The sequence below is a fragment of the Rhinolophus ferrumequinum genome, chromosome 20 (assembly GCF_004115265.2).
Source record: "Rhinolophus ferrumequinum isolate MPI-CBG mRhiFer1 chromosome 20, mRhiFer1_v1.p, whole genome shotgun sequence".
Lineage (NCBI taxonomy): Eukaryota > Metazoa > Chordata > Mammalia > Chiroptera > Rhinolophidae > Rhinolophus > Rhinolophus ferrumequinum.
Window position 1 is genome coordinate 17,088,521 of NC_046303.1, and position 11,324 is coordinate 17,099,844.

The 11,324-nt window shown below is 36.2% G+C and overlaps 1 pseudogene; it reads right to left on the bottom strand.

Annotated features, from left to right (window-relative positions):
• Positions 1-6,006: 6,006 nt before the first annotated feature.
• LOC117012198 (ATP synthase subunit alpha, mitochondrial-like) lies at positions 6,007-11,207 on the bottom strand (annotated as a pseudogene).
• Positions 11,208-11,324: the final 117 nt, after the last annotated feature.

Consider the following 11,324-nt stretch of genomic DNA (forward strand, 5'->3'; position numbering starts at 1 on the left):
ACCTCGGAGGAGCCAGAACCGGCCCCGCCCGGGCCGGCCGCGCCCCCTCCTGGCCGCCTCCGATTGGCCCGGCCCGAAGACGGCGGTGACGCCGCTGGGCTCGCGCGCTTCCACCTGGCCGCCGACGCGGGCGCTATAAACCCGCGGTCTGCAGGCGCACCGGGCCCCGCACGTGGGGCTGTTCACCGCGGTGCATAATCCTTTCTTCTCGCTTTTCCTAGTCTGGCAGGTCTCCTTGTACACTGACATGTGACAGAGCAGTGCAATGCCTTGTGTATAATGGACGCACAGAACATGGCTTACTTCTTTGTACAGCGGTTTTCACCGGTTTTGAGAAGTTTCTGGCTGTGGCCCGCCTCCCCATACTTTCCAGCCGTGTTTTCAAAATTGGCGTTTTTAAAACTCTCATGTAAAATTAATAATCCGGGGTGTCTGCGTCCTGTTTGGGTTTCACTAAAGCTACATATTCTTCAAGGGAAGTGAATAGCAGGTTTAAGGGGATACAAGTAGAAACAATTTAGTTATGATTTTGGAACATCTTTGGAAATATTCATAAAGTCTTTTTTAAAGTTGAATTACCATGCGATTGGTAATTGGACCATAATTTGATTTAGGAACCTGGATAATCGGTAGGAAATCCATCACTGCTCAGGAGTAGTTAAACTACTAAGCTTGCGCGCCCTCTATAAATTATCTGGGCGGGAGAATCTGCAAACAACAAGAAAAATAATTCGTTGAACTACAATACTTAATTTTAAAAGTACTTTCCTGAATATTTCAGGTCCCAAGGCAAGCCATTATACAGAGAGACTGTTTCGGTGGCCCCCCTCCCCTCCTTTTCAGTGCCCTTTTTTCTCTTCTAAGGTTGGTATTCTTGCTTAGGCCGGTCCTATTCCCACTTTAATATACCCACTGCTTTTTGTTAATTATAGTTGGCTCCTCAAGGATGCAGAGATTAGAGGTGCTGACCGCCCCCCCCACCGACCCTCCTTAGAAATATACATGTAACTTTTTGACTCCCCCAAAACTTACTCTTAATAAATAGCCTACTGTTAACTGAAAGGCTTACCAAGAATATACAAGTCAATTAACACATATTTTGTATTATATACTGTATTCTTACAATAAAGTAAGCTAAAGAAAAGAAAATGTTAAGAAAATCAAAGGAAAAAATACATTTACAATACTCTATTTATTGAAAACAAAAAACACATATAAGTGAACTGACGCAGTTCAAACCTGTGTTGTTCAAGAGTCAACTGTACTCTCCACTAAAGTGTTATGTCGTAGCTCAACTTTAGTCCATGAATTTTGAAGCCTCCCAGACACATTTGCATTTTATAGAGAGACTTTTGTGGTTAAAAAAGCTTTCAAGAAACAGAGGGAAACATCATAGAATACCATCACACAGAAATAATAGACAACAACAAAAAGGCAAAGAAACAAAGGAGACACAATCTTACCAGAAAACTAAAGCTAGAATGATAGAAAATCCTCACATATCAATAATCACCCTAAATGTAAATGGACTGAACTCACCAATAAAAAGGCACAGAGTAGCAGATTGAATCAAAAAACTAACCCCAACCATATGCTGTCTCCAAGAGACACATCTCAGCTACAAGGACAAGCATAGACTCAAAGTGAAAGGGTGCAAATTGATACTCCACGCAAATGGTATCCAGAGGAAATCAGGTGTATCCATACTGATATCAGATGAAAGAGACTTCAGGGTGAAAAAGGTAATGAGAGACAAATATACACAATGGAATACTATTTGGCAGTAAGAAAAGATGAAATAGGACCATTTGTGACAACATGGGTGGATCTTGAGATTATAATGCTAAGTGAAATAAGTCAGACAGAAAAAGCCGAGAACCGTATGATTTCACTGATATGTGGTATATAAACCAAAAACAACAAAAGAACAAGACAAACAAATGAGAAACAAAAACTCATAGACACAGACAACAGTTTAGTGGTTACCAGAGGGTAAGGAGCGGGGGTGGGAGATGAGGGTAAAAGGGAACAAATATATGGTGATGAAAGGAGAACTGACTCTGAGTGGTGAACCCACAATGGGATATATAGATGATGTAATATAGAATTGTACACCTGAAATCTATGTAACTTTACTAACAATTGTCACCCCAATAAACTTTAATTTAAAAAAGAAAAACTCAAAAGTCAGATAAAGGAGTGATCCAGAAATGGGGTTATTTTAGGGAAGGAGCCCTGCTCAACTCTCTCTCCAATCACACCTTGTGGGAGGTTGCTGCCAGTTTTCTCTCTTTATGAGCACCTAGCCATTCTTTTAGGCAGCAGCTAAACTATTAATAACAAAGATAAATAATAAAAAGTGCTAGGCTCTGTTAGCTTATAGACTTGCCTATGTAGACAATTACAATTTAATGAATCTAGGGGGAAATAATTAAAATAGGCTTAGCTCAACTATGGACTCTTTCAGGAAGATGCGGGAGCAGTAAACTCTTCCGAACAAAGAAATTGACAAAAATATTAGGCATGATAAATAAGACTATGAAACAAAGTAGAAAATGTTATCCTAACCTTGTATAAAACTGACACCTTAGCTAATTAGAATATTTTATATGATTTTTTTTACTTTAATAAAAAAGAATTATAATTTCTTCCCAAAAGGTAGCTAAATTGATCTAGGGTAGGATAGACAGAGGGACATAAAAATCACCTAGGCAAGTGTTAGATATTTTACATATTTAGTCCTCTTAAAATAAGATAGGTATTATCAGCATTTTGCAGTGATGTATAAGTCAGGAATGCTTTCTTCTGAAAATAACAGAATAACCCAACTAACAGAGGCTTAATTTAAATGTAGGGTTTTTTGTTACTTTAAAGAAGTATGGGGGTAGAGTTTTGTATGTCAAATATATACAAGTGTATATCAAATATATACAAAAATAAAGAGCCCAGGAGAGCAATCCAGGGTGCTGAGTCGCCAGGATTGGAACCATGTGTTTCAGACAAGAATTTCTCCATTACTGTTTATAGAACACCTATTGACAGCCAGCCACAGTGCTTGGGGACACATGGGAATGAGAATCATCCCACTCTCAAGGATCTCCCAGTCAATCAGGTGGAGGAGCAAATAAGGAAAGAGCTTACATGTTTTAATAAAGTATACTGTCATGTTAGAGAGCCCCACCTGGCAAAGAACCAAGGGATGCCTCCAGTCAACCACCAGTGAAGAACTGAATCCTGCCAACACGATGTGAGTCAACCTGGAAGCAACTCCTTTCCCAGGAGAGTTTGTGATCACCATAGCCCCACCCCATACCCTGATTGCAGCTTGTGAAGCAGGGCATCCAGGTAAGCCACCCCATATCCTGGCCCACAGAAACTATGAGATAATAAATGTTATTTAAAGCCGAAAAAATAAAAATAAAGAGAACAGTATAATAAATTTAATGTTGCCATGACCCAGTTTCAACAGTTAGCAAATGCATGGCCTGTCTTGTTTCATATATATATATATAAAATCTTCATCCACTTTCCCCAAACCCAGATTATTTTGAAGGAATATACTGGAGAGTTTTGAACAAAGGAATGACTTCTGGCAGCTCACTCTTACTGCCAAGTGAAGAAGAGCTCATGAAGAAGAATGAATGAAAACAGGAAGACCCACTATGAGGCAATTACTATAATCCAGGTGAATTTATAGCACCTTAGTTGAGCGTGATGGCAGCAGAGATGGTGAGAAATTGAGCATGGATTGGCTCTTTGATGTATTGCAAAGGTAGAAGCTGACAGGATATATTGATGGCTTGATTTGGGGATGTGAGAGAGAAGCATCAAGGATGACTTCAAGGTATTTGGCCTGAGCAACATGATGGAGCCATTTACTGAAATAGGGAAGACTGCCAGAGGATGGAAATCGAAAGTTCATTTTTGGACATGAATTTAAACTACCTATTAAATGTCCAAGTACAGATAGTGAATAAAAAGTTGGATATCTAGATCTGTGCAATTCAGGGAAGAAGTCCAGGCAGGAGATATAAGTTTGAGAGTAATGATAAGATAGTTGATATTTAAAACCATGGGACAAGATGCTTTCACTAGGAAGTGAATATGAATACCAGAGAGGTCCTAGTACACTTCAAAGTTGACAGCAGGAAGAGAAGGAGGAACAAGGAAAGGAGGCTGAATAGAAGCTCCAAGTGAGCCAGAAAATAAATCAATCAATCAATCAATCAATCAATCAATCAATCAATCACAAGTAATAGTAATGTCCCAGAAGATAAGTAAAAGAAGTATTTCAAGGAGATAGTAAGCAAAACACAAAACTAAACTTAAAAAGAAAATAAAAACCAACGCCTAGAATTTCAAAACAAACTGAAACAGATAAACCTAATGGTGTATCAGTTTGGTGACAAAAATCACACAAGAAAAGAATTATTCCAATTGACCTTAGAACAAAATGTTTTGACTATACTTCTGAGTAGGATGTATTCTTAGGACAAAAAAACTAAAAAGGCTAACAAACCTTAAATTATCTAGTTTCATCTAGTAGTCTTATTGTTAATAGTAACAATTGCATTATTATTTTGAAATTCATGTATGTATGTTTTAACATACTACAACTAAGAACCTATGTTAAAGTAATGAAGGATGAAATGTTCAGCATAAAAAGGTCCATTAAAAAATCTTGTAATTTTAAATTATGGTTGTAAATATCAAAAAATTGGAAATTTTTAAAATTTATTTATTTTCTAGCTCAGTCCACTGAAAAGAACAAGAAGCAATCAATGATAATCCAGGAGCAAAAAGAATCCCATATTATGGTCTAAAACACCATTTCACACTAAAAGGATTCAGGGTTTTTAACAGTCAATTTCTGGATATGTACCAGTGGAGCTTGGAACATCTTATTGTGCCAGAAAGCAAGGAAGCTATCAAATTGAGCTAATATTGCCATATCAAATGAATAAAGAAACCTCAAAAGCTTCCCTCCTTGTGCCCAAAATAGGATAATTTGAGTAGCAAACAACTGCAACTGACAAGAACACATTCAATGTGTAAAGCCAGTTTACAGTGGTATTCAAAAGAGAAAAAAGAAGAGAGATATTTTATGGACATCGTGGAGGTTGCTAGGTAACCAACACATTACTCTAAAATTGGATCATTGAAAGGAAATAATTAAAGATCTTCCCTGCCTTTCTGGTATGAACAGCATTTCAGGGAAACCAAATAATCCTAATGGACGCAAGACATTTCTTCTATACAGAATTCTAGCTAATAAATGTAGAAGGAATGATCAAATTAGCAAATTACCATCTTGCAACCCCTCATTATTTCAAATTGAATCAGATAATGGTCATCAAGAGATACTAAAATCATTAAGTGTAAGATTGTTGGGAAACTTTACAAAGAAGGAATCAGGCTGTCACCACTGAACAATTTAAGCATTACTAAGAGTGAGAATCTGACACTACGTGGCTCTTGAGGAAATGAAATAATATGAAGTCTGTAACATCACCTACAGTGTATTCTTACCAAAAATTTGAAATAGACTTTAAGTCTTGAGATCTAACTTCTTAGACTACAGGAAATACAGAGGATGCAGAAACAAACACCACAAGGATGCAATTGAGACATTCTACACCATCGCCGACCCGGTTTCTTCAAGAAGTAAACGGAGTTCGGGAGCGGGAAATGGAAATGAAAACAGATCTCAGAGGCTGTAAGAACCAATTTCAAAATGTGGACCTTGTAAGGATTCCAATTTGAAAAAACAATTGTAAAAAGATATTTTTTAAGACAACTAGGGAAATTTCAACAGTTTGTATTAAAACTTACATGTTTATTTCATTTTATTAGATGTAAAAATGGCTTTGTGATTACATAAGACATTTTTTTTTCTTTTAAAGCATAATGAAGTAATTAGGATAAAGTACTTCATGCCATTTACGATTTCCTTTTAAATACTCCAACAACAACAAAATAAAATGAAATGGAAACAGCTCCAGTTTATCAAAATGCCCCCTTTACACCAGCATAAATAAAAGCCCCTTGTTCTTGAATGGCCATAGAATACTGTCCTTGCTTCAGCAACTCAGATGTACATGACTCAAGAGTTGTTGAGTGGCAGCAATGAAGGTCAGAACCCAATTGCACAAAGGCGGCAACCTCACAATAAGGAGCCAATTCCAGTTTCATGGTACCTGCCACCTGCTTCATGGCCTTGGTTTGGCAGCAGATCTGACATAGGACAGAGACAAACCCACGTTAATGGTAGGGCAGATACCTTTATAAACCAATTCTGTTTCCAAGAAGATTTGTCTATCAGTGACGGAAATGACATTTGTTGGAATGTAAGCAGACCCATCACCAGCTTGTGTTTCTAGGACTGGTAAAGCAGTCAAGAAGCCGTCACCAAAAGAATCGTTCATTTTGCCTGCTTTCTCCAGCAGATGGGAGTATGGGTAGCACATATCACCAGGATGGGCCTCACAAGCAGTAAAGGGGTCTGTGGGGCAGCAGAGAAATCTGACAACAAGCCTGTTTGGATAACTTGTCATAGATGATCAAAATACATTTCCATTATCTCTAAAATATTCTCCCATAAACAGCCGGAATAAGGAGTCAGGGGCAGCAACAGAAGCAGTAGCTGAAACCACCATGGTATACAGTATACTTCACGGCATTAAAAATGGATTCATGGATAGATATGTTAAAGTACAAAATTAATTGTAGTATCTAGGTGACGGTGGACATATTCTTTCAACCTTGCTGCACATTTAAAATTTTCATAGTAAAATGTTGAAAACAAATGCAAAGCTCTGTTGCCTAGTTTCAAGCAAGTCCAGTGAGGAATTTTTCTCCAAGTAGCTATATTAAGTACCAATTAAGCATAATTGGAAGAGAGGGACTTGTCACAGGAATGGGAAAACATAAGAAATTTTCATTCCTTTTAAGCAAGACACATATATATATATATATATGGTGTGATCAAAATATACGGTGAATGTTTAAATTTTTTTTAAAAATTATTACAGTAAAAGATACGTTGCCATTAATCCCCCTCAAAATAGCGATGTCTGACGATTATAAGTTCAAAAACTCACCCTAGAAAAAACGCTACATACCTCATTGCTGAATATCACTATGGTCACCTTTGAAGTACTCCCCTTGGGAAGTTATGTACTGACACCAGCACCTAGTCCACCATTCAAAGCAATTTTGGAACTCTTTCTGGAATGGCCATCAGAGATGTTGCATTACCCTTGATGTCCTGAATGTTATCAAAATGTCTTCCTTTCAATATTTCCTTTATCTTTGGGTAAAGAAAGAAGTCATTGGGGGCCAGATCAGGTGAGTAGGGAGGGTGTTCCAATACAGTTATTTGTTTACTGGCTCAAAACTCCCTCACAGACAGTGCCATGTGAGCTGGTGCGTTGTCGTGATGCAAGAGCCATGCATGAATTGTTGGTGAAAAGTTCAGGTCATCTAACTTTTTCATGCAGGCTTTTCAGCACTTCCAAATAGTAAACTTGGGTAACTGTTTGTCCAGTTGGTACAAATTAATAATGAATAATCCCTGTGATATCAAAAAAGGTTAGCAACATCGTTGTAACAAGTTCGGGAACTTACTTGTCAGACCTTGTATTACCAACTCATTTTAAGCCAAAAGCTGTAAAATGACAAACCTGATCTGATTACACACAAGTCTGACCACTAACCAATCACCATCCCAGCTCTCTAACCCAATTATGGATTAGTCACTATATGTTTTATTCCCAGTCTTTTCCCTACTCGGCAAAATGCATCTGGCCAGCTGCTCGTGACATACAAGAGCTGGGGATTATCAGCTATTTTGTATATTCTCTATCCTTATAGTTCTATACTAGTGGAGGTATCTCACTTGCTTTGTCTCTCCCAAATGGGTATTAATCACTTTATTAGGTAACCCTCTGGCATCTAAAATAATAAGGACAGCATGGAATAATGGAAAGAGGACAGGCTTTAGACTTGTCCCACACGTAGGTCTAAATCTCTTATCTGTAACCAAAATGCCTAATAATTGAGTGAAAAATATATATCAACTGTGATACAGCCCCAGAATGGAATAACCGTGAAAGTTATACATGTACTAACTTGGAAAGAAGTTCATGATATGCTGTACAAAAGTAATGTATCATATATTGTTTTAAATATAAAAAAGGTACAGCTGCACAAAGCAAAAAGTATAGAATGGTTTAGTAACTCGTTTAAACCAATATTTATCGGGCACCTATGTATGCCAGATACAGTTGTATAGGCCCAGGTTTTATCAGTGAACAAAATGAAGTCCTTGCCTTCATGGAGCTTGGATTCTGAAAAACATCATGTAAAAAAAAAAAAAATTAAGGTAATACCTAACAATTTAATGTTAGGTATACCACAACTATAAAGAAAAGTAAAAAGGGAGAAAGTAAAAAGAAGTGAAAAAGTAAAAAGAAGAAAGCTAAAGGCATGCTATTTTAGGCAGGTAATCCAAAGACAATTTCTCTTGAGAAATAACATTTGAGCACCTGCATGTCAGGAAGGGAACCATGAAGATATTTGGGAATGAGAACTGCAAATAGAGAGATAACAAGTTTGAAGTTGCTGAGGCAAAAACATGTTTGGTATGTCCTCAGAAAAGAAAGTCAATATAGCTGAAGAGGAAGTAAGAAGGCATGTGGTAAGAGATGAGGTTGGGAGGCCACCAGGAACAAATTAGGTCTTCTGAGGCCACAGTGAGAACACTAGATTTTAAGTGGAAATGAGAAGTTAATGGAGAATGTGGGCAGGGGAAAGCAGATTCACATTTATATACTAAAATGTCAACAGCAGTTATCCCTGGGTAGAAGAATTTTGGATTTTTCCCTGCATCTTGCTTTTCTCTATTTATTCTCATTTTCATAGTCATTTCTCTCTCCTCTTGCTCTCCAGCTCTTTCTCTCAAAAGGTGAACCCTACCATTTCCCCAACCAAAAATTGTTAAAATCATTCAGGGCTCTCAAGTATTTAAAAAATGGTTCCAAATACTGCCTTTATTTGTTTGTTTGTTCCTGTCTTTTTCATTACATTGTGTCCCCTTTTCAGGTAAATACTTCTCTAAAAAAAGAAAAACAGTGTAGCTATATTGATAGCTATTCAGCTCAAAATGGTTAAAAACAGAACACTGTTTGCAATTACCAAATGTACAAGTCAAAGGTTCCTATGTAAGCTGTTAACACTTTAGGCTTCTGAGACATAATTAAGTGAGATGAGGTAGATTTTATAAATTCAAAAAAGGAAGAATATGGGGTCCCTAAAAAGACAGACCTGGGCCTCTATAGTCTACTTAACCCAGAGTCAAGATCCTACGTGTTTCTTGAAAGACAAATGGGACCCAAATTATAATTAACTACATGAAATAATGTTTAAATTACTATTTTACCAGTATACGAATAGTACTTAAAGTAAACCCAAAGATACTCTGAAATAAATTTGAGAGGTTTTATTATCTTTAGTGACGTCCTCTGTGCTAATGTCCCTATTAACTAAGATTAACCGAAGATATAAATACTAACGCACGACTTGTAAAAAATCAACAGCAAAGTGCAACTTAAGGGTACAAACCTAGGAATCCACCTCCGATCACAATTCCCACACTTGTTCCCATCCATCACTGGACTCACTCTCTCACATCCTGAACAAGGCAACCTTCCATTTTTCTCTTTCAAAAAAGTTATCTGGAGTTGATGGTACAAACCTTAAATTAGCTTAGATTCCTTTTAATCATTAACCATTTATTAAATGCACAACCACCATTAAAGAAAAAAACTTATAACACTTTGTAAGTACAAATAACATATTTTATTTCATCCCTGAAAACAAAACCAAAAAGTCCACGTCTAATAACACAGACTGTACAATTACTCCAAACTTCACCTGGCAATGGTATGTAATTAATTTCTTCACAAAAAGGTAGAGTACAGAGAAGTTTGGAAAGCTACTTGTCATAAAACAGTATTTTCTCATACTTATTTTAATAAAACATTATAATTATTGCTACTACATGTGGTAGCATATTGTAATAATGAACAATACAATATTCAAAACTAAATTCAATATAGTCTAAATCTAGAAGCTAGCTGCACTTAAGCAGTTATTAATGAGAATAAATACTATGAAATATAGGGCACCATATGGCAATTAAATTTGCTACAAGAGAAATTTAAATAAAGGTGTCCTTTGCTCTATACTAGAATTACCCAAGATTAGGATCTCTTGTGCTATATACATTAGCTGTTTTCCTGAAAAGATAGTCAATCTTTATAATTTAAATTATATTTTAAATGTTCTTATTTTTAAGTGGTCATTATATAAAACAAATATCTAATGTACCTGTTATACAAATCCAAAATTTCATAAAGCAAGATACTCTTATATAATGTTAACATTTTCCAAGCAATTTAATGCAGCACTAATACTTTTTCACATCTATGTATCTGGCTATAGTACTTAAGAGCCCCAGTCTCACAAATATCTTAGTCTCCCCATCCCTGACAACAAAAATTACCCAAATATGGAAATAATGTGCTTTCCTGACAGCATAAACACTCAAAGGGCTAAACTTTTACATTAATATTCACGTATGTGAAAAATCAGGAATACTTTCCTTACTTTTAATCTCATCATAAAAATATCTTTTATTCCTCAGAATATATATAAGAAAATGTTACGTATGAGATTAGAGATATTTTAAGGTTATTTAATTCTCCCAATGTTTAGAATAGGTTACATACAGTGGCAACTACCCCTTTCAAGATTATACTCATACGAATGTAATCTTTTTAAATATACAATAATTAACCTCCAGTTAGTCTGAAGGATAGTGCAAATGAAAACATTCTTTGGGTCATGATTTCAAAACATTATTTTCAACATTATACTTCTTTACTCTGCTCATAATCTGCGTAACAAAATACAATACGGGAAGTAAGCACACCCTCTAATAGTATTAGTCTAACAGTCACACATATTGAGAACAGATGACAAAAATGACTCAATAACAATATTCTCCACTTGAGTGAAAAACATGTTACATATATTTAAATAAATATTTTATAGAAATGAATCCATGTCTTTCAGTGTTTTTGTTTCAGCTTGATCTCAACACAAAAGATTTATACAGAGATCACCTACCTGCTTACACCAACCATGTTACCGAATTCCCTTTGAGGATATAGTACAGCATTGAAGAGTCTTGCCTGAAAGCAAACTAATAACTTTTAAAATTTATATACAGATTTGAGTTCCATGAATCCAGCATATTTCCT